The sequence below is a fragment of the Aedes albopictus genome, chromosome 2, assembly GCF_035046485.1.
Source record: "Aedes albopictus strain Foshan chromosome 2, AalbF5, whole genome shotgun sequence".
In the NCBI taxonomy this organism is placed as follows: domain Eukaryota; kingdom Metazoa; phylum Arthropoda; class Insecta; order Diptera; family Culicidae; genus Aedes; species Aedes albopictus.
The window spans coordinates 343151268-343175630 of record NC_085137.1 but is presented as its reverse complement, the minus strand read 5'-3'; the positions used below and the strand labels follow the sequence as shown (position 1 = coordinate 343175630).

The window sequence follows — 24363 nt, the reverse complement described above, 5'->3', positions numbered from 1 at the left end:
CGAGGACTGCGACAAGGTGTTGACCTCTCATGCCTACTCTTCAACATCGCTCTGGAAGGTGTGATGCGACGAGCCGGGCTCAACAGCCAGGGAACAATTTTCACAAAATCCGGTCAATTTGTGTGCTTTGCGGACGACATGGACATTATTGCAAGAACATTTGGAACGGTAGCAGAGCTGTACACCCGCCTGAAACGCGAAGCAGCAAAGGTCGGACTGGTGGTGAATGCTTCAAAAACAAAGTACATACTGGTAGGCGGAACCGAACACGACCGGATCCGTCTGGGTAGTAATGTTACGATAGATGAGGATACTTTCGAGGTGGTGGAGGTATTCGTCTACCTCGAATCCTTACTGACGGCTGACAACAACGTGAGCCGTGAAATTCGGAGGCTCATCATCAGCGGAAGTCGGGCCTACTACGGGCTCCAGAAGAAATTTCGGTCGAAAAAGATTCACCCACGCACCAAATGCATCATATACAAAACGCTAATAAGACCGGTGGTTATCTACGGGCACGAGACATGGACCATGCTCGAGGAGGACCTGCAAGCACTCTGAGTTTTCGAGCGACGCGTGCTAAGAACGATCTTCGGTGGTGTGCAGGAGAACGGTGTGTGGCGGAGAAGAATGAACCACGAGCTCGCTGCACTTTACGGCGAACCCAGCATCCAGAAGGTGGCCAAAGCCGGAAGGATACGGTGGGCAGGGCATGTTGCAAGAATGCCGGACAACAACCCTGCAAAGCTGGTGTTTGCAACTGATCCGGTTGGCACAAGAAGGCGTGGAGCGCAGAGAGCACGATGGGCGGACCTGGTGGAGCGTGACTTGGCGAGCATTGGGCGCGACCGAGGATGGAGAGCGGCAGCCGAGTATTGTGGCGTACTATTGTTGATTATGTCTTGTCTTAAATGTGATGTTGAACAAATAAATGTATGTATGTATGTATAAAATGTGTTTCGGAAAGGGGCTGACAAAATCGGGTCACCAATGTAAAACATATTACATGGCGACCGTAACAGGACACAATAATCATATATGTATTTCGGCTTGAACCTAAAAGTTTAACTTATTTTTCATTTTCCTAGAAAATTAATTGAATTATTTAAATTATTAAAGAAACCTTCAAACTTTTTTATTCATCTCTATAAGAAATTGGTTTTTCTTAGCCCCCTTCAGAAACCTTCCTAGCAAGTCAATCAATTTACCCTCAGCTTGAACCATCCCAAAACGTCACTTTTCCAGACAAGAATGACGAATGAAAGCGATTTGCTCACTTGATTACCGGTAATCCATTTGGCTGCAATCCTTTCAAACAAACTTCATATTCTACCTACTCCGGCTACCGTCGCTTCGCGTCACCGTACCGTTTAGTCGAGTGACCAGCTGAACCTCCCCTACGGGGGCGGCCACAACAATGGCTACTGTCCTCCATCCATCCGTCTGCCAGCTAGTTCCATTCAGAAACTCTATGGATTCTGGTCGCGAACTATTAATAAACTCAATTACCGTGAGGCGTTGACGATGATGATGTCTGACCGAGATAATAAAGTTTAGCATAATACTCACCCGCTGATGACCGGGACACGCCGGACGGTTGACGTCTCCATTAAGTGGAATAACAACGACGACGACGACGATGACTCGAGTGGTTCGTAGTGACTTGGCACTTTGATTTTGACTGGTCGAAGCTTTAAGCCAACCAACCGGGTGTTGGGAATGTGATTCTGGCTTGCATTGTTGATCAAATTTAACCCGAATTGGCACACTGCCCAATGTGAAACTGCGATGTACGAACGACCGACGACGACGATGGATCGGTCCCTCGTTCACACATTGTTATTATCCTTCTTCGCGCGAATATCCCAGATCCACCGCATAAGAACCACTCCCACCGCTAGGTTGTTGCTGGTCCTGGCCCTGGGTTAGTGTGGCAAGAGCGAGCACAAGTTCCACATTTTCCCCACTTCAGCGGATCATAAAAATTGAATAAGTGTGAAAAATTGCTATCGTTTGTGTCACCACCCACTGCCGCCGCCGCCATCACTCGCAATTCACTCTCGTGTGTCTGCTGAGTGCTGGTGGTGTTGGACCAAAGCGCATTATGGTGCGTTATCTTGATTTCAATTTCAACGCCAAATCAACCACTTGAAAAATGTGCATACGGCAAGAATTTATGCAGCACTCTCTCCGGCTCCGACTCAGACTCCGGGGGTTAAGTTCAGTGCGAGGTCAATTTTGTATGTTTGTGATAGCTCTGGAAGAGTAATCTGCTCCCAAGTGAGTTTTTGAAGAGCACGTACGAATCAACTCGACAAGTGTATGCATGACGCATGAGTCACTCCGTATCGGTGTGGTGCTCTATTTGGGCTATAATTGGATATCTTTTTTCACTTCAATGAATCCACTTGTGCTGATTGACCCCGTGACACCAATTATGCGCTTGATAAGCGGTAAATAGTACTTCATACTAGGTGGATTTAATGGTTTTATAGTCTGCTGATTGATGTTTATGACTGAACCGAAGCATTTTATTTCCGCAAGCGTGGTTTGTGCGTTTTTTTTATTGAAAACGTTTTCATTTCAATCGCACAAGTTTGAACTATTGACCAGTTAATGAAGTGGCAGGGGATGTGTTTTTTTTTGCAATTAAGTTAAGGGCTGTGAAATTGTGACTCGATAACTGAAACGAATGTCCAACATAGCACCGGTTCTTACGAGTTCTCACCTCATGCTTTCGTGGGTCCGCCGAGGACATCAGTAGGTCGCCTCTAGAGATGCTTTAATTCAACTAGATTCAGGAGGTGTGCCATGACGACCGCTTATTCACCAAGGAGGTGCCGTTTAAAAGGCTGGCGTTCGATTTTCTATAGATCCGGCAAGTTTGTTTGTTTCGCTAACGACATAGATGCCATGGGCAAAAAAGTCGGAACGTAAAAGAGCTATATTTTCGCCAAAAATACAAAGTACCAAAAGTTGGACTGGTGTTGGATGCGTCAAAATCAAAAACAAAGTAGTACTACGACTACGAGTTGTAAAAAAACACTTACAAATATATCTTATTGATATTTCTCAGGAACAATAATACGAGTTTCTTTGGGAGTTCATGGTGCAATTCCAACGAAAAGTTGAAACTGACAATAGTCAAATAATTGGGAATAGAATTGCTAAGCGAATACTTCCCTAGTTGAAAATTCAACCTATTTCAAAAAATCGAAGCAGATAAAAATAAATAAATACCGTGTGGTGATTCTACCATCCATGAGCTAAAATTTTGCTGAACAAAGTTACGCCAAATGTCTTTCCAATTTTGAGTTACAACACTTTTTGTATGTGTGCGTTTTATTCGAACTCTTGCCCCACCACTGGGGCAAAAGTTCATATCTAGTGTTTGTGGAATTTCGCTAACCGTAGCACACTATTTTGAAATCTTGGTAAGGTACACCGGGGCAAGTTGAAACGGGTGGTTCATCTTGCCCCACACGAAGTTTTGAAATAGATTTCAATACAATTTAGATTTTTTTCCTTCGTTAAAAGATTGTTTGAATCAAAAACTATGTGTTATGGCGATCAAACTGTTGATCATCATTAGAAAACATCATGTTAACCCGCTGTTTCATCTTGCCCCACCCGTTTCAACTTGCCCCGGTGTACCTTAATAGGAATACCTGAAACCACTTAATATTTGATGTTAGAACTGGAATACACTTTAAAATTCGATCTGAATTTTACCCAAATCAGGGTTAAATTTACTACACCAAAAATTAGTAGTTTTCCGCCAAATTCAGATAAAACAACATTTTTTTTCAACTTTAATCGAATTTTCTCTCTAACTCCATCACTCTTAGTAATAATATGTACATTTTGCAGATTTTAAGGTTTATACCTAAAGTTGCCACATGATTCGAACTTTTGCCCCACAATTCGAACTTTTGCCCCACTATTTGCAAAATATGATTACCAAATCTTTTTTTGCAAAATGTTATACATGCTAAAGCATGGTTTCCCAAACTGTGGGTCGCGACCCCTCAGGGGGGTCGCCGGCGCTCATCCAGGAGATCGCGAGGGACAGTAAAATATTTCACTGTAACAGACAACAAATGAGGGAATTTCTATGGGGGGTCGCGAAAACTACATCAGCTGGCAAAAGGGGGTCGCGTGACCTGAAAGTTTGGGAACCTATGTGCTAAAGCATCTTCAAAATATACCTAGTTACGCCCCAAAATAAAACATCGAATTTGATTTCATTACAATTCCATTCCATGCGTCGAAAGGACCATCGCATGTTACAATTTTTTGATCAAAAACCAACATTTTGTCATAACTTTTCGAAATATTGATCAATTTTCATAATTTTTGGAGTGAAAGACTATTTTTCAAAATGGGTTCGAACAACCTTGACACCCGAAATAAATAATTTGAATTGAGCTCAATAACTTCAAAAGAAACTCTTGCCCCACTCGAACTTTTGCCCCACTTTACTCTACTCCTTGCATTTATTGCTATTATAATGTTGTAGCGGGTATATGTGTATCTATCTATTAGAGTGGGTCAACGTTGTATGGAGAAACTTTAAATTTGATCGTATCAACCCGGAACAAAGCTTTTTCAAACTATATTAGCGTCAAATACAACTGTGCAAAATTTGGGAGCGATTGAATGCGTCCCCGTATTCCGCTTTGCGATTGAAATTAGTATGGAAGTTAGTATGGGAAAACGTACTTTTTTGCATTTTACTCATAAGTTGAATTCTTTTGTCTATTACCATGTAACTAATGACGTTAAAGTATAGCCTAGGATATGCCGAAAAACTTTGCCGAAGACCGCAAAGTGATCTGACGCTTGTGAAAAAAGTTATTCGCCTGGTAACTTAGGCCAAAAATTGAGATTTTATTATTGATGTTATTCCTTTACATGTTAAATGTTAAGCACCACCGGGCAAACTGTACGTTATAACTTTTTTCACAAGTTTCGGATCACTTTGCGGTCTTCGGCAAAGTTTTTCGGCATATCCTAGGCTATACTTTTCCTTCATTGTTAAATTGTTAAATTGTTTTAGACGAAAAATTTCAATTTATGAGAAAAATGCGAAAAATCCCGTTTTCCCATACTAAATTCCATACAAATTTCAATCGCAATGCGGAATACGGGGAAGCAACCAATCGCTCCCAAATTTTGCACAGTTGTTTTGGACGCTAAAAGGAGTCGAAAAAGCTTTGTTCCAAAAAATCGACTTTGGTGACCCAGTCTACTATCTATATATATAAAAATGAATTTATGTCTGTCTGTCGGTCTGTCTGTTTGACCTTTATGGATTTTGAAACTGAACTACTGAACCGATCGACGTTAAACTTTGTATGTGGGTACTTTCGGGGTCGGGAAAGGTTCTTAGCTTGGTGTGAGACCTCTCCGGTCTCGGAAACGGGGGGCTCCCATACAGATGACTTTGCGGGAAACGTCACTATAGGGCTATATGTCAAAAAACACACTGCACAGAGGTAAGAGGAAATCCTGGAGAAATTTCTGAGAAACTACATAGAGAAATATCCGGCACAATTTATGATGAAGTCCCTGCGTAAATTTCTGCAGAAATCTCTGGAATCATCTTCCAAGCTTTCCATAAAAATCCTCGTAAGAATCTCTGAAAGAATCTGTAGAATAAAAAACTGAAGGAAACCTTGGGAGATTTTTTAAGACTTTCTTAAGAAATCCTTGGAGCACTTCCTGGCAGAGAAATGCCTAGAAGGAATATCTAAAGCAATGTGAAGAAATCTAGGGAATTTCCCCAAAAATCTTTTATAGAATTTCAAAAGCAATCCATGTAAAAAAGTCTTTAGAATGCTGCTGAGAAAATTATGAAGCGGTTCTGAATTTCTGATTCTCAATGTTTCCGTGAATCATTTTCTAAAAAATCCATGGAGTATTTTTGAGAAACTTCATGCAAGGTTTTCTGAAATTTCTTTAGAATAATGGGAGATTTTCTGAAAGATTTCCCTCGAAATATTTGCGAAAGAATCCCTGCAGAAAATTTCCGAAAGGATCTCTCATTTATAATAAAGGAGAAATTTCTAAAGAAAAAGGAGAATTTTTGAAAGAAAATCAGATTTTCAAATAACTAATTCAATGAAGCAATGTATAAAGCAAGTACCGGAGAAAGTTTTGAATTAAATCTTTGGAAAATCGTTCAAGAGAATGCTTAAAGGAATTTCTAAAGCATTTTTAGGAAAAAAGGTTGAAAATTCTCGAAAAAAGAAGGTAAATCTCTGAAGAATTTCTAAAGAATTTCCCAGATGAATTTCTGCAGAAACTCATACACAGCTTTCCTTCACAACTCTTTGTAAAACTTCTGGAGGAATCCCTAGTGGAATTTCTGGAGAAATTGGAAACTTAAAGTGGGAAGATCTGGTGAAATCCTTGGAAAATTTTTCAAAGTAACCCCAGTACATTTTTTTAAAGAACTTTAAAAACATTTTTTGAAAAAAAAAAAAACTCAGGAATAGTTTCTGAAGCATCGTTGAAAGTTTTGTTATTCGAATTTCTGGAGAATTTCTGAAAAAAAAATGTCTAAAGAAATTTCTGAAGGAATCTATGAACGAATTTTTTGAAGCTTCACAGTTTTTTTTGGAAAAAAAATCGAGGAGGTTCAGAAATAAATCATGCAAGATGTTTTGAAACAATTCCTTGTGAAATTTGTAGCATAGGAGGATTTTTTTAACAAATTCCAGAAAAAAAAATCAAATGATGCCATGGAAGATACTTTGAATGAATCAGTGTAGGATTTTTTAGCCAAATTACTCAAACACATTTCCCAAAGATTTTTTTGAAGATTTTCTAAAGGAATCTCCAATAGATTCTCCACAAGAAAGCCTAGAGATATATCTTCATAAATATCCAGAAGAATTTCTTAAGTAATCCCTGAGCGAATTTTTCAATCAATCTATGTGAAATAGTTTGTGAAGCAATTCATGCCAGATTTTGTAACAGAATTCTTTGTGACACTTCTAGAGAAACATTTGGAAAATTTTCTGAAATAATCTGTAACATGATGCTTTGATTTGGGAAGTTTTCTTTGGAAACCGTCGTGATTGTGTTGAAAATTCTGAGTTCCCATACTTTTATTTAAAATCGCGGAATTGCAACAAAATGCGACCGACTAGATGGTGGCACAAGCCTACACTTCTCGTACAGAAAGATGATCCGATAAATACAGCACAACCAGTAACTACGCTCTAATAAGTGATTGTCACGAATTTCTAAATTTTCGAAAGAAATCCTTCAGGAATTTCAAAAGGGATCTATAAAGAAATTTCTGAAGCATTTTTTTAAGAGACTTTACCGCAATGCGGCATTCGCCTCTTTCTGAAGCAATTCGTAAAACAATTCCAGGGTAAATAAATCCTTGGAGACATTTTCAAAAGAATCCTTGAATAAATTTCAGAAGTGGTTAGAACACTTGACTATCACGCCGAGGACCTGGGATCAAATCCCACTCCCGACAAACTCGCAAAATGTGAGTTCTTCCTTCGGAAGGGAAGTAAAGCGTGGGTCCCGAGATGAACTAGCCTGGGGCTAAAAATCTCGTTAACCCGTAGGCTACGGGGCTTACAACAAAATTTCAAACCGCTGCCAAAGACGCACACATCAATATTTTTCAATGAAATTTTGAGGTTCACTTCACTAATAGTTGTAGTTCAGTTATGCTGGGAGTCACAAAAATTTAAGCTACGAGGACAGTTTTATTCCGGTGGACGTCTGGGTCAGGAGGGGTAAAAATTGTATAACCTTCCTTTTAGCAAGGCCCAATCAGTTGGAATTCAAATGAATTCATCTGAAAAGTTGTAAGTTCTATGTATTATTGTATAATACGTATGGCCTGGGGGTTAAGAAGTATATACGTGGTGTAGAACTTTTTCCAGGCCTCCAAAATATTTTCAATTTTGAGTATTATTTTTATGCGCTTGTAAACGATTTTGAGGCACGCGAGAAGTAGATTTTTCTGTCCTAAGCTAGGTCTTAAGCATATTGAATTAAACTATTAGTAAAACTTGATGGTAACATACTGTTTTCGTTAGAAAAATCATGTGTTTCACGAAAGTAAGACGATTTTACAAGAAATTGCCTACTTTTAGGCGATAAATGCGGTACCTTTAGTGAAACATTAAACGCCTAAAAGTAGGCAATTTCTTGTAAAATCGTGTTACTTTCGTGAAAAACATGATTTTTCTAACGCAAACAGTATGTTACCATCAAGTTTTACTTATGATTTAATTCAATATGCTTAAGACCTAGCTTAGGGCAGAAAAATATATTTCTTACGTGCCTCAAAATCTTTTACAAACGCATAGAAATTAGACTCAAAATTGAAAATATTTTGGATGCCTGGAAAAAGTTCTACACCACCTATATACTTCTTAACCCCCAGGCCTGACGTAATATACAATAATACATAGAACTAAAAACTTTTTAGATGAATTCATTTGAATTCCAACTAATGGGGCCTTGCCAAAAGGAAGGTTATGCAATTTTTACCCCTCCTGACCCAGACGTCCACCGGAATAAAACTGTCCTCGTGGCTTCAATTTTTGTGGCTCCCAGCATAACTGAAACTACAACTAATAGTGAAGTGAACCTCAAAATTTCATTGAAAAATATTGATGTTTGCGTCTTTGGCAGCGGTTTGAAATTTTGTTGTAAACCCCGTAGCCTACGGGTTAATAAAGATATAAAAAAATTCAGAACATTTTTTGGAACATTTATGCAAACATTCTTGGAGACAAAAGCTTCTGATCGTAACAAGCTAGCGATATAGTGGTTTATTCGTTATTTAGTGAGAATTACAAATTTATGTCAAAAACTCCGTGATTTTTATTGAAAACTTAGATTTCCCGCAGTTTTTATATTAATTAGCATACAATTTTATTAATAATTAAATTAAAAATGTTGCATCGATGTTATGTAAAGTTTGTTGAAAAATACAATTTAAATTTTCACTATATCGGGGGGTACTTGTATAAATTTTCCATAAACCTAATTTTTCCTTTTTTTATTATTATTATTCTACGGAAAAAAAAACTTAAAAATGCCTAATAGTTAATGATGGTCAAATAGTCTAACATTTTTTCTCTTCTTATTTATGTTTCATCTAATTATTAAACAGTTAAAACGAAACAATGTTTGGATAAAAAAATTACTTCAATGGTTGTTCCTTTTTTGATAAAAACTGTAATACTGTAAAAAATATCAAATAACATTTCATACTTTCCCATACATTTTTATTATAATTATTTTTTTATTTTTTAAATTCGTTGTAACTTAACCCTCCTTTGTCATTGGGGCATTTTTGACCCAAACCGCACACTGCGTCAGCCAGCTGCTTCCAACGTGATGCAAAAGGATGGTTAAATATAGTTGGATGTAGGAACAAAAAATATGTCTTATTTTTTCATTGGAACTTGTACACAGAATCAATTTTTGATATAAAAAAAAAACAAAAATTAGCTTCCTTCTGCTTATTTTAAAAATTGGAGAAAAACAAAAATTCTAAAACAATAGTGAAAAGCACTTCACCTTCATGGGCCTCTTTGGCAAATTTTGAGACTGGAGGTCAGCTTACTACAGAAAGATAATAAAAGATTCGAAGAGAATGGTTTTTGGAAATTTGTCATTATGTGGCATCTATAATAGATCAGCGATGGATATAACTCTCAATGTATTCTTTTTTTTCAAAAGTCTTTCAAACATCCTCTAACATCTAGGCATCATCAGTGTCTCAGTGTAGTCGAGTGAAGTACAAGACGCTGAAAGACGGCCTTATAGTTGAGGTCGAATTACATATCTGTTAAAGGATGCAAATTCTTAGTGGAATTAAAACGGAACAGTACTTAATTCGATTTTCTTTTTACTTAGAATATTAGGTTTTTATACACGTTTTTCAAAAAATTAGGTTTGGTTAATGAAAAAATGAACAAGTCATGAAATCCATCACATGAACAAAATCTCATTCAAATTTAAAAACCTCAAGTCAGAAATGGATTTTTTTCGTTTTCTGGGGTGGAAATGCTCTATTAAAAAGAAAATCTTTTGAACATCATTTCCAACTTATTTTTGTAATTGGTCCAAAAATTAAAACACGTTGTCAACGTTTGAGAACGATCCTTGTTTACTATGCAATGAGAACAATAGAATATTTCTTGAGCATCTGACATTGATCAAGCCATTCATTAACGTCTCGCCATCGTTGGAAGAACTGTGTCCAACACCCGATGGCAAAACAACAATGGCATGTCAGATGGTTCAAACCATGTCCTCGCTCGTATCTCGTTCGATGTCCTTCAGCCTATTACAGCACAGTAAGCAAACGGCAAACAGCAACAACAACTACAACACACCCAGTGGGAATGGGTGTAATTAATTGTTAATTCATTAAATTAGAGCTACGCCGCAGATAATAGTGCAATAACAATAACCAGCCGACATTTTGCAACCATTATGTGCAAAGGCGCGCGATGTCTGATTCAGATAACTCTCCGGTCCGTCGCCCTTCAAGTTGTGCCCTGGTTTTGCAGTCAGTCAGCGAGCCAGCCAGCCAGCCAACCAGCCATGGGCAAATATGTATGTCGCACATTACATGCAAACTTCAATTGTAACTAATTTGTAACTGTCGGAGCATATTAGGCATCCTTGATTCATCTTGGGGGCGGCTGGGTGCATCACACGTGTTGTATAAACGGTGGGACCACCACCGCTTGAAGCTTGGAGGTCGACGTTGTGGGCTGCAAGCAGTAGGGAATTAACCAGAGTGGTCGTCTCACTGTAGTCCTCTAATGAGACCGACAATAGGAAAACATTTATTTTGGCCTAATGGCTGTTGCAGTGTTGCATATGAGTGCATTTACCTACTACAGCGGTAGCGAAGGCGAATAGTCGTTCTTACTATTGCATAAAAGGGCTGCTGGAGAGTATCCTAATGGAGCATAGCCTACTTTTCAGCTTAGTGTTCCAAAAGCATCTTCACATTTATCAACTAAGAGTTATGCAATCTTAACTTGGCAATCAATGTGTATACGGATGATATGAGATCTTCGTTTAATATTGAACGTTCCTAGCAGACACATACGTCGAAAGGAACTCACTTCGAATCAATACCCCACCTACTAAAACTAACATCGCCTTCGTGATGTGACATCTTAATGATGGATATGCATAAATAATTCGATGTTTGTATTCAACGTGTAAGTATAATAGCATTACGCTTGTGATGCTTTGACAACGAATAATAATCTGAGATTACATTGTTGTCGCCGGCCGGTGACTGATTTGCACGGATTAAAGCATGGTGCGCATTATGTCTCTTTTTTAATAATGGAAGTTTCTCCCTTGAGGCCTCAAAATTTAATACATTTATCGATGAAACACCCAGATCCGAACACATCGTATTTTTAATTAAGTCTTAATCTAATAGGATTGTGCCGTTATCGTTCAATCATAATTAAACAACGGCGGACCGAAGGAAAGCGAACACTTATTCCATTCATTAACTTTCAGGAGGGTGAGCAGAACATGCATGGCCGAATGCCTCATCAGCACATGCAGAATAGCAGCCGCTTCGGAAGATGTGGGTTACATGATACCCGGGTGCAACCAATTACAAATCGACCCCCGCATTGCACACCGCACACCGCTGGCCCTGCTGGATGAACAGCTCATCATCGACCGGCTACGTAGCCTGATGGGCTCCAGTGTTAGTCGATCCCAGATCTGGTGAACTAGTGGAATTACATAATTGTGACCCCTTCTCATCGTATCTTTAGCATATTCTCGACGCACGCCGGGCAGAGTCAGACAAATTGATATCTTGGAAGTTGGATCGCTACCATCACCACCACCATCCGGATCGGATGGTGATGACTATTTGATTCCTGGCAACAACGTCGACGGCCTGACAGCGGCGCAGTAGTGCAAGATTGGGCGCAAGCGAGTGTAAATGGCTCTAATTGAACTTTGATCTTCCAAGTGTCAATTACATTAACTCCGAGTTTGGTCATTATTATTCAAGCCCGGTCCGGTCAGCAGTGTGAAGGCTCCTATCATGTCGTCATCGATGCATAACCGTGGATCGGGCAAGGTTCGTCTGAGTGGACCATTGTAGGCCACAGTTGTAGACACATGCTGTGGAAATCCATGAACACATCAATTTGCTCAAGCGGTTATCAACCTTTTGACAACCGCATGTGACGTGCTGCACTTTGAATCTGCTGCACAAACGCAGGTTAATTGGATCAGTCATCACTGGATTTCTAGCACGATGGGTAATATATTTCAATCTCTGTCAGTGTGTACTTACGGCTAGAACTGTGGCAATCTAAGGGATCTGCCTCATCTACCTCGGTGTTTATTACCTGGAATTAAAGAAAAAGTATTTTAAACTTTAACAACGCCTATTAAATTTATAATATTAATTTGAAATTGTCTGATTCCAACTTGTTAAAATTGGATAATCCGTTCCGGATGTTTATACGAAAACCCAAATGATCCAAACCACAAATGGTCAAATAAGACAGTTTTATTGTTTTAATTGTTCTTACATGAAACTTTGAAGCTTTACACCTGAATCATAAACTATTTGTATTTTTGGATGCTATAAGGACTTTTGGAATAATTATGGTGTGCTAGGAATTTCTTCAGGAGTTCCTTGAACAAGCTCAGGGGTATCTGTTTGGAACATACATGTGCACACAACAAACATTATGCGTTACATCAAAAACTTCACAACTTTTCCTATAGCATACAGAATCGCATGAATGAAGTATGCAGACTCTTCGATCAGGCCGTTACATGTCCATCCGGAACATGTTCATGGGAAGGGGAACTAATAGAGGATCTACTACAGATAAATATGAACCATACTATAAGACATTTCAAGCTCCTCGTAATACAAGCTTCCTATTGATTACCGATTTATATGAAGGTACAGATGGAAAACCACAAAACACGCTAATCCTGCATTTAATGGAAGCGCATAAGTGGGCTGCAAAACGGTGAGTCGATAAGGAGAGCGTCATTGCTCTGGTCCTCACAAGTTCCTACCTCACGCTTCCACGGGTCAAGCGATGACACAGACCACCAGCTAAGAGTTGTGTGCTTAGCTGGTAGTGCAGCCTGGTCACTGTTGTCCTACTGACTTCAGCTAGATTGAGGAGGTACGACCCTTGGTACGACCTGAGCGACTGTTCACCAAGGAGGTGGGGCTCAAACAGCGTCTGTTCTGGCATCCAGCGGCTGACTAAGGAATGTTGCATCACGCCCAGCTAGGTCCAAAGTGGTAGCCCCATCAGTGTGGTCGTCCTAGTGTTGGTTGGGACGTTAAACAGAACTGGCACGATGGCCCTCCGGCGAGACAGGAGTGTTGACGTAGGCCCAATCAGCCACCCGTAAAAATCCCCATTGCGAATAACATAGGAGAAAATACGACACGATACAATCGACAAAGACCAACGCGACGAAATAAGGACTACGATTGGAAACTTGGAACATGGAATTACAAGTCACTTGGTTTCGCAGGATGTGACAGGATAATCTACGACGAACTACATCCTCGCAACTTTGACAACGTGGCGCTGTGTTGGACTGCACAGAAAGCGTGTAAAAGCGAGCATCGAGCGGCTAGCTTATACCAAAGATGTCGCACCACCAATGAACTGGGAACAGGATTTATAGTGTTGGGCAAGATGCGACAACGTGTGATCGGGTGCCAGCCGATCAACGTAGGGATGAGCATGTTGAGAGTTAATGGCCGTTTCTTCAACTACAGCATCATTAACGTGCACTGCCCACACGAAGGGAGACGTGATGACTAAAAAGAAGCGCTCTACCCACAGTTAGAGCATTTCTTCTCGGATATAACCAATGTGCGTACATACCGCAGTGCGAACATAGATTCGGGTGACTACCTAGTCGTTGTATGCATGCGCTCAAAACTTTCGACAGTTTTTACCATAGAACATAGAAGGGACTCAAGACTACGCGCAGTTACTAGCAGTGGCCCTACCAACGCAACGGTAGAGCATCTTGGCGCAGCTACACTTGAAGATGGCTGGAGGGACATACGATCCGCCATAGGCGGTACCTCGGCTGTAGCACTAAGCTTCGCGACTTCGAATTACAGAAACGACTGGTAGCTACGATGGCGAATGTGAACAGTTGAAAAACGAGAAGAATGCAGCATGGGCGAGAATGCGGCAACACCGTACGAGAGCAAATAAGGCCGTTATAGACAGGCGCGGAACAGGCAAAACTCAGTTTTTCGGAGGAAGAAACGTCAGCAGGAAGAACGAGATGACGAGCGGTGAAAGAACAGCACCACGCTAAGGACACACGGAAGTTCTACGAGAAGCTGAAACGCTCGCGCAGAGGCTTCGCGCCACAAGCCGAAATGTGCCGAGACAATCACGGGAATATTCTCCCGAGCGAGCGTGAGGTGGTCAAGAGATGGCCGCAGCATTACCATGAGCACCTCAATGGCGACGTTGCAAGCACCGAAGGTGGAGTGGTAACAGTACGTGCGCAGGACGATATGTTTTCAGCCCCTACCCGGGTAGAGGTGAAATACTGACGATCAAAACGTGATATTGAATTGATTGATATAAGAGATAAAAGATCTGAAAAAAATAATAATGTTCCTGAAACATCTGAACAATATCAAAATTTGATATTTCAAGATCAAGCGAATAGCTCGCTGCTATTGGTTAGATCTTACAAAATCTATATATGATATGATGATGATGTTCCAGGAGTAAATTTTTGATTTTATTTTTAGATCTTTTATCTCTTATGTCAATCAAACCCATATCACTTTTTGATCTCCATATCAAAATATGCTATTATTGAGCTCTTTTCCTCTACTCGGGTAACCACCAAGATATTGAGGAGGAGGTTTGCCGGTTGAAAAACAACAAAACCGTTGCAGCTGAATGATCAACTACCAAGCGAGTTACTAAGACACGGTGGAAAAGCACTGGTTAGCACTACACTGGGTTATTATCAAGATTTGGAGGAGGAAGTGTTACCGGAGGAATGGATGGAACTATCACGCGATCACACTATTGAGCGCTGCCCACAAGATACTCTCTCAAATTTTATGCCGCCGTCTTTCACCAATTGCAAGAGAGTTCGTGGAGCAATATCAGGCTGGATTCATGGGTGAACGCACTACAACGAATCAGAAGTTCGCCATCCGCCAGGTGTTGCAGAAATGCCGCGAATACAACGTGCCCATACATCACTAGTTCATCGATTTCAAATCGACGCGGCGTATGATACAATCGATCGATTCCAGCTATGGCAGATTATAATAGTTTACAGCATTTTTGAACTCGGTAAGCTGATGATCATTTTTAGTGTAGAATCATGCCCTGAATTCGAAAACGCGAAAGAAAAAAATTACAGTAGAGCGGAAATTTTTTCGACTTTCCATACAAGGTTGATGATTTGAAATCGATTTTCGTTCTATTTTTAAGCAAAGTCGCTCACTTCAAACATCTCATTCTCCGTAATCATTGCTCCGATTGAGCTGAAATTTTTACTGTAACTCGCCTACATATGATATGTCAAAAAAACGTCGTGAAAGAATTTTTAAATTGTTTTTTTCTTATCGAAAAAAATACATTTCTTCGAAAATTTTTGAGAATTTTGCTAAAATTTAAGGAGATCGTCCCCAAAACTCGCCAATATCTTGAATTTCATCAATCTGACGCAAAACCTGTATTCAGATGATCGAATGGTATTGTATTCAACTTTTAATTTATGGAATAAGATTTAAAATTGGTTGAACAAAACGCAGTATATTTGAATTAAAGTAAATTGCATATTTTGAAGAGTTGTAAAACTCAATATAGAGCTAAAACTCAAAAACTGTTCTACTTCAAATTTCGTGAAGTTCGGTTTCGAAATCAGCTCGAGTGAGTGATGTGCGTAGTTCGAGTATCAGGGACATTCTCGTGTCCCTTCGAATCTCGCAGAGGGTTAAGGCAAGGTGATAGTCTTTCGTGCTTGCTGTTCAACATTGCTTTAGAGCAGTGGTGCTCATCTTGCGGCCCGCGGGCCGCATGCGGCCTTCCACGCCTTAAGATGCGGCCCGCGGAGTACTTTAAGACGAATCAATTTTTTGAACGATTATTTGAAATAACTCGTTAAATTTATTGAGAAATTGAACAAAAAAAAATGCTGATCAATTTTCATAGTGTTGAACGCAAATTAAATGATAAATAAACAAAAAGAATAATCCGTTCTGGTAAGATTCGAAATCGCAAATCCGAAATATTTCGGCATTTCAGCTAAGTCACGAAGCCAGCCTATAGTTATTTATAAGTGGTTCGAATCAAATGAAAGTTTGTTAAAAATGTAATCTTGAATCATTTAAAAATTAGCTGCAGTTTTAAAGCGCAGTCAATGCAACACTGAGCAAATCTATCACATTTCGTCTTTCCGAAGAACATAAAAACACAAAGCACGATGTTTTTGACAAAATTCTCAACAAATCTCAACTTGATTGCCGATATTTTTTTTTTCACTGTGTGTTTAAATTTCCATCATAAGACTCACACATTTTTCGAAACAAAACTTACGAATCCAATTTAAATTGTCCAAGCGAAACTCCTGAACGAACTTAAGGAAAAAATCTCAGGCAAGATTCATAAAGCGTCTCCTGTGCCCTTTAGGAGAAACTTTTGAATACATTTTTGGAGAAACTCCAGGAAACATTATTGGAAAAAAGTTTTAAGCAACTCTAAGCGAAATATAAATCATCCTGGAGAAAAGAAACTCAATGAGAAAGTTGTGGCGATACTGCATGGAAATTATAGGAGCATCTCCCAGAAAAATGTTCTGGTGCCACTGTAACAGAAATTTCTTAAACAACTTTAGAATAAATTCCTCCAGCAACAAAAAGAGAATTTTCAGAAGTAACTACAAACAAGATTCCAGGACTAACTGCATCAAGACACAAAAGAAGCCTAGAACGCCTGAGGAAAATTTGAACAATAAATTTGAAGCAACTTATGCAGCAACTTTAGAAGATAATGTTGAAGAAATTTCCAGAACCAATTGTTAGAATCTAATTTTGAAGAAATTTAATGAAGAAATATTTCATCAACTTTAGAAGAGACTTATGGAAAGATTTTTTTAAATCTACAAGAAACTCCTGGAAAATTTTCCGAAAATATGGAAGCTATTCTAGGAGAAATTCTTGGAAACGATTAATAAGGAATTCCTTAAGTAATTTCAGGGCAGTTCCAAAGGCAAATCTAAGAGGAGTTCTTGGAGGTGTTCCAAGAGAATTATAGAAAAACTAAAAAAAACTTCAAGAAATTTCTCGAAAACCTTATGGAACAACTCCACAAGGAATTTCAGGAGAAAATCCAGCAAACCATATTGGAGCGATTCAAAAGAAATTCTTGTAAGAGCTGCTTGACAAGTTCTTGAAGGGGCTTCAAGGCAATTCTAGGGGCAACTTCTAAATTGTTTGTTTGAATTTCAATTTGAAGCTCAAACGTTTTTCTCAACCAAACTTATGAATCTAAATTGAACTGCACAAAGGGAAATAGATTATAAATTTGACCCTTACACAAGTTCTGAACAGTTCAGATTTTTAATAAATATGCTTTAAAAGTGTTCTTTTTGTTGTTTTTGTGCATCGATGTTTTATGCGGCCCGCAGGACGATCCCGAATTGCAAATTTGGCCCGCGGTATCCTCCAGCCTGAGCATCACTGGGGTAGAGAGTAGGGCAGAAGGTAGGGTTTAGGGTTAGAATAGAGCGTAGCATACAGGTTTGGGATAGAGGGCAGAGAAGTCGGTTAGGCGGACGGTAAAACGGTAAGGATTAGATAAGATGAGATTCAGAAACGATGAACAGGTGATGCGAGGGGATCCTATGTTTTGATCATTCTTTTTCATTTATTTTTGACAAAGACTGACAAAGAAGAGTAGACAGCAGATATCAAAATATGAAAAAATATAGTTAAAAGTATTTGGCAAAAGTGCAGATAAGAAAACAATAACAAGTTAAACATAATGGTAAAACTATAAATAGGAGGATTAGGGTTGGAAGAATAAACTATTGTGGTCATATCAAAAGGAGACCCCAAAATCATCCACTGAAAATCGCATATAGGTTTAAGTTTAGCCGTAAAAAGGAGGGAAGGCCAAGTTTTACTTGGAAGGATTCGCTGAATAGGGATTTGGGTAGATACAGGTGTATAAGCAAAGATGAGTGGAAAGCTTTTGCGAAAGATAAAGTTAAATTGAAACTAAAAGCGGAAGAAATCTATAAGCAGGAAGAGAGTTAAATTTCGGATGGAGAGGAAGAATAAAATTAAATAGACTAAGAAAGAAAAAAAAACATTTTAAATGCAAAGAGAGGTATTTTTTAGCAAAGTTGTATTAGTTATTCGAAAAATGTGGTAGTTATTCAATAATTATTTGGTCAAAGTGATTGTTTTGGTGAGTTAATTGTTCATTTGTTCATCCATTGAAGGAGATTATAAGTAAATATTGTTTTATGTATTTGTAATATTATCAAAAAAAAACATTAATAATACATTAACAAGAACTTGATATTTATTTATTAATTTATTTATTATTTATTTTTTATTGATTGATTTATTTATATATTTATATATTTATTTATTTATTCATAAAATTGTTTATTTTTAACGTATTTATTTATTCAGTGCCATAGGCCGGAAGTCTCAATAATAAAGAAAAAATAATAAAGAATTATTAATTAAAGTTAAATGTAAGCATGAATGAACAAATGACCAATTAAATAAATAATGGCAAGGGAAGAAATAGTTATCATTAATTAGATAACAGGACATCATTACCAAACAAAAATCAAGAATAATAAAGTGTTTAGAGTGGCAATGTCCTATAATAATTACATGCGATTACTCAAAAAAAAATCATGTTCACTGAAGGTATGTACGCCCACCATAAAATTTCTCTATATCGGTTAGTGGTCACTTTAATATATTAGCTACACAATTCAGGGAATAACTCAAACAATCCAGTAGAGCTGACACGAATGCACTATTATAGTGTAAAATGTCATTAATAAATTAAAAAAAAAATCCAGTAGAGTCAAAAAATGGATTTTAGGCAGGATAGCTTTTAAGTGTTTTTCACAGGTCAAATAGTAGGCTGGATGCGGGAGTCGTGAAAACCAGGCCCAAATTACGGAGGTGTTCGCTTCTATGTTTAAAATTCTAAGAATCTTGATCATAGTCGATGATGTCTTCTAGCAGTCTGACGCACCCTATAGAATAACTCACAAACCACCAGACGGAAATCTTGATATGCATGCAAGCAGCTGAGGGGTAAAATATGAACTTAAGTTTGTAGGAGTTTCACTGCTTGTAGTGGATTGTATATAGATCTAGTACTTAGGAACTGACTTCCTAGTTTGGACCTCTATTCAAAGGTTTTGAAATATTTTATTACTCAGCATCTTGATCTTGCTATTAAGAGGAACCGTACGACATGGCAAGTCCTGCACTGGTGGTGGCTTCATATCATATCATATCATATCATATCATATCATATCATATTCTTTTTTATTTATTTTTGATGATGTTCAAAATGATTGGTGTATTATTGTTGAACTTGTCTCAAGTTTATTGAATCAATCAAGCACATAAACCGACAAACCTTTTTACCTTTATTCTGCCGAGGAATGCAGACAAATAGAGCATTCAAACAGACATATAGTGACCGCATTTTTGTCACTACCACTTATCAGTGATCATTACAAATCAACTTCGATCTCAAAAACAAGCTGGTACAACACATCCATTGGAACGGTATGCTCCAAATGCCATGAATTTCAATGTTTGTGTAAGATTGCAATCTGAACCAAAGCGAGCAGCTCACGCCAGCTTTGTGTGACAGATAGGGTAGATGGTTCGATGAGGGTGCATGAATGGTTCAATCCATCCATGTCGTAGTTTACCAATCATTACAGTGTAAGTGAGTAAGAAGTAAAAACTTCAGGAAAAAAAAACACTATTGAAATTTCAAAACATAAGAAAAAAAATGACAACCCATCATAGAATAACTACCATAAATGGTGTTGCTTCTCTCCGTCAGCAGTTAAGCAGCTTAGCCCAAGGCGCCCATTTCCGTTCATTGTCCTACGGCCCCAGAAATTCCAAGCTGATACGTGCTCAATCGTCGCTAAGTCATTTGTCATTGCCTAAGGTGCACAGTGATATGAAACATTGATTGAGCAATTCAATGCACATGAAGCCTACCGCTGCTACTGGAATGCCTCAGTACCTGCAGTTGCGTTGTTACATCAAAAATTAGACATTCTCTTTACAACTGATCGGCGTTGGCTGCATTCAATAGAAGGTCCCTCTTCTATAACTGCAGAGAGAGAGGAAACTGGTTGAAGCAAATCTCCAGAATCTGCAAGAGATGTACCAAGAACAAGACGATTTCATGGCTGATGCAGAAGTTTGTCTGCGAAAAGATTCCTTTCAGTAGTGCCACTCTAATTAAATATCTCGGTGCACCGTTCAAGGATGAAGTTTCCATTCTCTTCGTTGTTACAACCTTCCTAACAGCATCGCATAGAGTGAATCTGTTTGTGACACATGTGACCCCGATTTACGATATTTTTTACCCTGGGCCCCACCGAGCTCACCTCCGTACAAAAACAGCGAGATGTTTCAGGAGGATGGCGAGCTGGCAATAAATTGTCCTATGTTCAAACACATTAGAACATGTGCAAACATCAGTCAACGTTGTTTTTGCTGACGGAGGACAAGCCGGTAGCTAAGAATAAAGAATTACTTAAAACGCTCTACGTTGCAATATGTTCGAGAGCTAGTAACGACTAGCTCAAGTACACGAGCAGCATGTTACTTGCTCCGAGACTAGCCCTCTAACAAGCCCCTGACGCCACCATTTCTCGACATACCATCTCAGGGAGCGCGCAATTGGACCGTCGTCGTCGTCGTCGTCAGTCGATAAGAATGGGAACCATCCGACGGCGTTGTCGGTTTTCGTACTTATTCCAAAGTTATTATCGCAACATGCAACATGACGCTTCACTTGTATGACTTTCGATGTTGTCCTGGCGGAGGAGAGTGCACTGCTCCAGTCATCAGTATAAGGAGGAAATGGTCTGGAATGCGTCCATTGTGTTGAAATATAAACTTTTGGGAGCCACAATTCTTAAGATTTTTGTTTGTAACACTGCTGCAGAAAATCTACCCAAAGATCTGTTCTGAGGTTATTCTAGGTCAAACCTGTCCTGACCTTCAGAACATTCCAAAGTAAGCTCTTTAATCTACATGCAAAACGAGCAAACATTTTAAGGTTAATAATAATATTTTGCACTCTGGTTGCTCTTTACAGCATGCTCAACTAAGTGAACTATTAGAACATCCAAGAACATCTCAAAGTTTATCCCTCAAATCTTCATGCGTAGCCAGTAATCATTCAGCGTTTTAGGCTAACGGGCTTCATGTAATGATCATACAATTTTTTAGAACTTTTTAGAGTATTGGTATCGAAAGCCACCTTCAGAGACATGTGTTCATATAAGTGGGCTTGCCACAAAATCCGAACAGAAAAAAAAGTGGGCTCAGTAGGTCAATTGAAGTTCAATTTTCGTTTTTGAAATGCAGTAATAAATCTCAATTTTATTGACACTTTGATCCTGGGTTTATCCCGAGCTACACAGAATTCCTGTCATGCAGTCTTGAATTGGCAAACGATGTTTATTACTTGTCCAACGTTGAGACAAGGGATTCTCCAGGGGGAAACACTAAGCCCTTGTCGAAGCATCGGGCAAGTAATAAACCTCGTTTACTAATCAAGACTGTGTAGCCATTTTTAATGAGAAAATATATTTTATGAAGGGCGCATTCAACCCTACTCACCTCTAATCATTGAACGACGATGTCGATGCCGATCTGTGTGTAGATGCGCTCCAGAAACGACCAGGGCCCCCCGTAACAGAAAGTCATTGTTCGCCAACTTTTGCCCTGGCTTCTAGCTGGCTAGCTGGCTGGCTGACTGAGTAGACGCCTCGTTTCGTTCGTAATCGCAGTCAGACACTTCCATTGCTCCGTCCCATATAGATAGATATATATTTAGACTTGGCTGGACCCGGCCGAGAGGAGCAGCATGGCAGGATGTCTGTGGCTTTGGAGTCGTCGTCTGAATGGAATACTTTTACTTTTACTCTCTCGCTCTGGTAATTGATAAATATATGTGGGGTGCACTTGCATAAATGAAAAACAATGACGGCTGTGATATTTATGTGCCCATCGTGTGTCGTTCCACTGCACTGTCGGAGGAGACTGCGGGTATATGGCAGGCCTCTTATGCTACTGGAGTGCCATGGACCGTATTTCATTATGAGTTGTTATTTTAACTGTGACTGTTGTTATTTTTCGGAAGAATGCTCTGCTTATAGAAATGGACGAGCCAACAGTGTATGGTGAGCAACAAGTGCTTTAGTCTGGCGTCTGGATCATGATGAATTGCAAAAATGCTGAATATCTATATACATTTTCGAATAGTTAGATTTGGTTAAATATTTTTGCATCTGGAACATGCTTTGCAAAACCCGAATTGGGCCTAGATAGCTGTGTAATGTCGGTAACGGTTAGTTCAACTGGCTAGGAATGGCACTACGGACCGCCTAGTTCCAGTGGTAGTAGTCGACTGTTCAGGCGATCCCTAAATTATGGTGTTATGCGGTTTTATGCTCAATACTACCTAGTATTGAGCGTCCATAACTGTGAGGCATATCCCTTGCCTTTTGGCAATTTCACCAAGTTAGATGATAGCACCGTAAAACACTAAATTTGGTGTTATGGGCTGAGGAAAAAAAGAACAGGGTTTTTTTTTTCTTCTAAACCATAGGGGAAAAAATCTGCAAAACAGACACCCCAACAGGAAGGTTAGGGTAGTGAGGGGTTGAGACCGTCTTCTACAGCACTAGTAAAAGCCAGAACTACTCTCTCCTCGACCCACTAAAACACATTTCTATGGTCGCCAAACCCTACGTCTCTCCGGAACCACCAAGAAGGTATTGCTTCAGAGAGGGGCTTGTACACATCGCACCCTCAAGGTTAGCTGCGTAGCCTAGCAGCAATGAACATCGATGACTCGCTCTGGAGAGTCCTTCACGGTAACATGCTGGCGCTTATCCAGTTTCCCGAGTGGTCCTCGCCACTCCCTTTGTCCTCAGAAGGCGGACAGGGTCGACCCCACCCGCGCCCAACTGCTTTGCAGACATCAAGAACTGATGCCCACGTGCAACCCGATCTGACCTGCCCGCAAAGGAAGGGTATCACTACCCTTCAGGCCTTATCAGATGCACCCGAAGGTTGCAGACAGCAGGGTCTCACCTACCCCGTCCCTTGCCGGGGACCCCTTTCCAACCGCGGGCTCGGATCCAACCCGGTAGATCGACGCCACGACAGCACCGCTACCGGGAATTCCTCTCCGCGGCCACTTAATCGCTGTAAGGGTCGATCTCGACCGCAGGGCACCGGTATGACCTACGAAGCCGACTTCGAACCCCTGGACCACCTCTTGTACTGCATCTGGACTAGCCATTCTCCGAGTCCACGCGCCACCTCCTCTGTAGCTCCCAGACGTAATGGGTGATAGCCGTTGAAACGGCGTTCCAGCTAAACTCATCCCTACACATCCTCTGGACCAAATTGTCCGGAGTTGTGTCCTCTCCGCATGTGGCAAGCATGCGGTCACGCATTGTGCGAAAACGCGGACACACGAACAAAACGTGTTCCGCCGTTTCCTCTAAACCATTGCACACTGGGCATTCGGGAAAATCCGCATGCCCGAAACGGTGTAGATACTGTCGGAAGCAACCATTGACCTGTGTCAGGTGGAATGTACCTTCCCCATGGCGCCTATTAATCCAACTATCTACCCTCGGTATCAACCTATGGGTCCACCTTCCTTTGGTGGAACTGTCCCACGCGCGCTGCCATTTGACCATAGAGGCCATCCTGGCAGTCCTGCGTATGCCTCTTGTGCCGTGCATTTCGAAGCACTCCATGTCCTCACTGATAAGAATGCTGATAGGCACCATACCAGTAATGACGCAGAGAGCGTCGTGTGAGACGGTACGGTACGCGCTCGCAACCCTCAGGTACATAAGCATGTAAGTACTTTCCAGCTTCCGTCGGTAGCATTCAGTACTTAGCGCGGCGCCCCACGCCGAGCCGCCATACCTAAGTATGGACGTAGCAACACTAGCCAGAAGCTTGCGCTTACTGGCGTACACCGCAGAGCTATTTGACATCATCCGGGACAGTGCCGC

At 40.0% G+C, this 24363-nt stretch overlaps 1 long non-coding RNA gene across 2 annotated transcripts in view; it reads right to left on the bottom strand.

The window, feature by feature from the left end:
- LOC134288283 (uncharacterized) overlaps positions 1–24363 on the bottom strand; it is a 585889-nt gene that overhangs the window by 88774 nt on the left and 472752 nt on the right. The window contains exon 3 of one of the 2 annotated variants that reach the window (XR_009997881.1): positions 12377–12398. The exons of the other annotated variant lie outside the window; for it this stretch is intronic. This is a non-coding gene — a long non-coding RNA (uncharacterized LOC134288283). Of the gene's footprint in view, positions 1–12376; positions 12399–24363 lie in introns of those variants that run through there. 2 annotated transcript variants of the gene reach the window in all.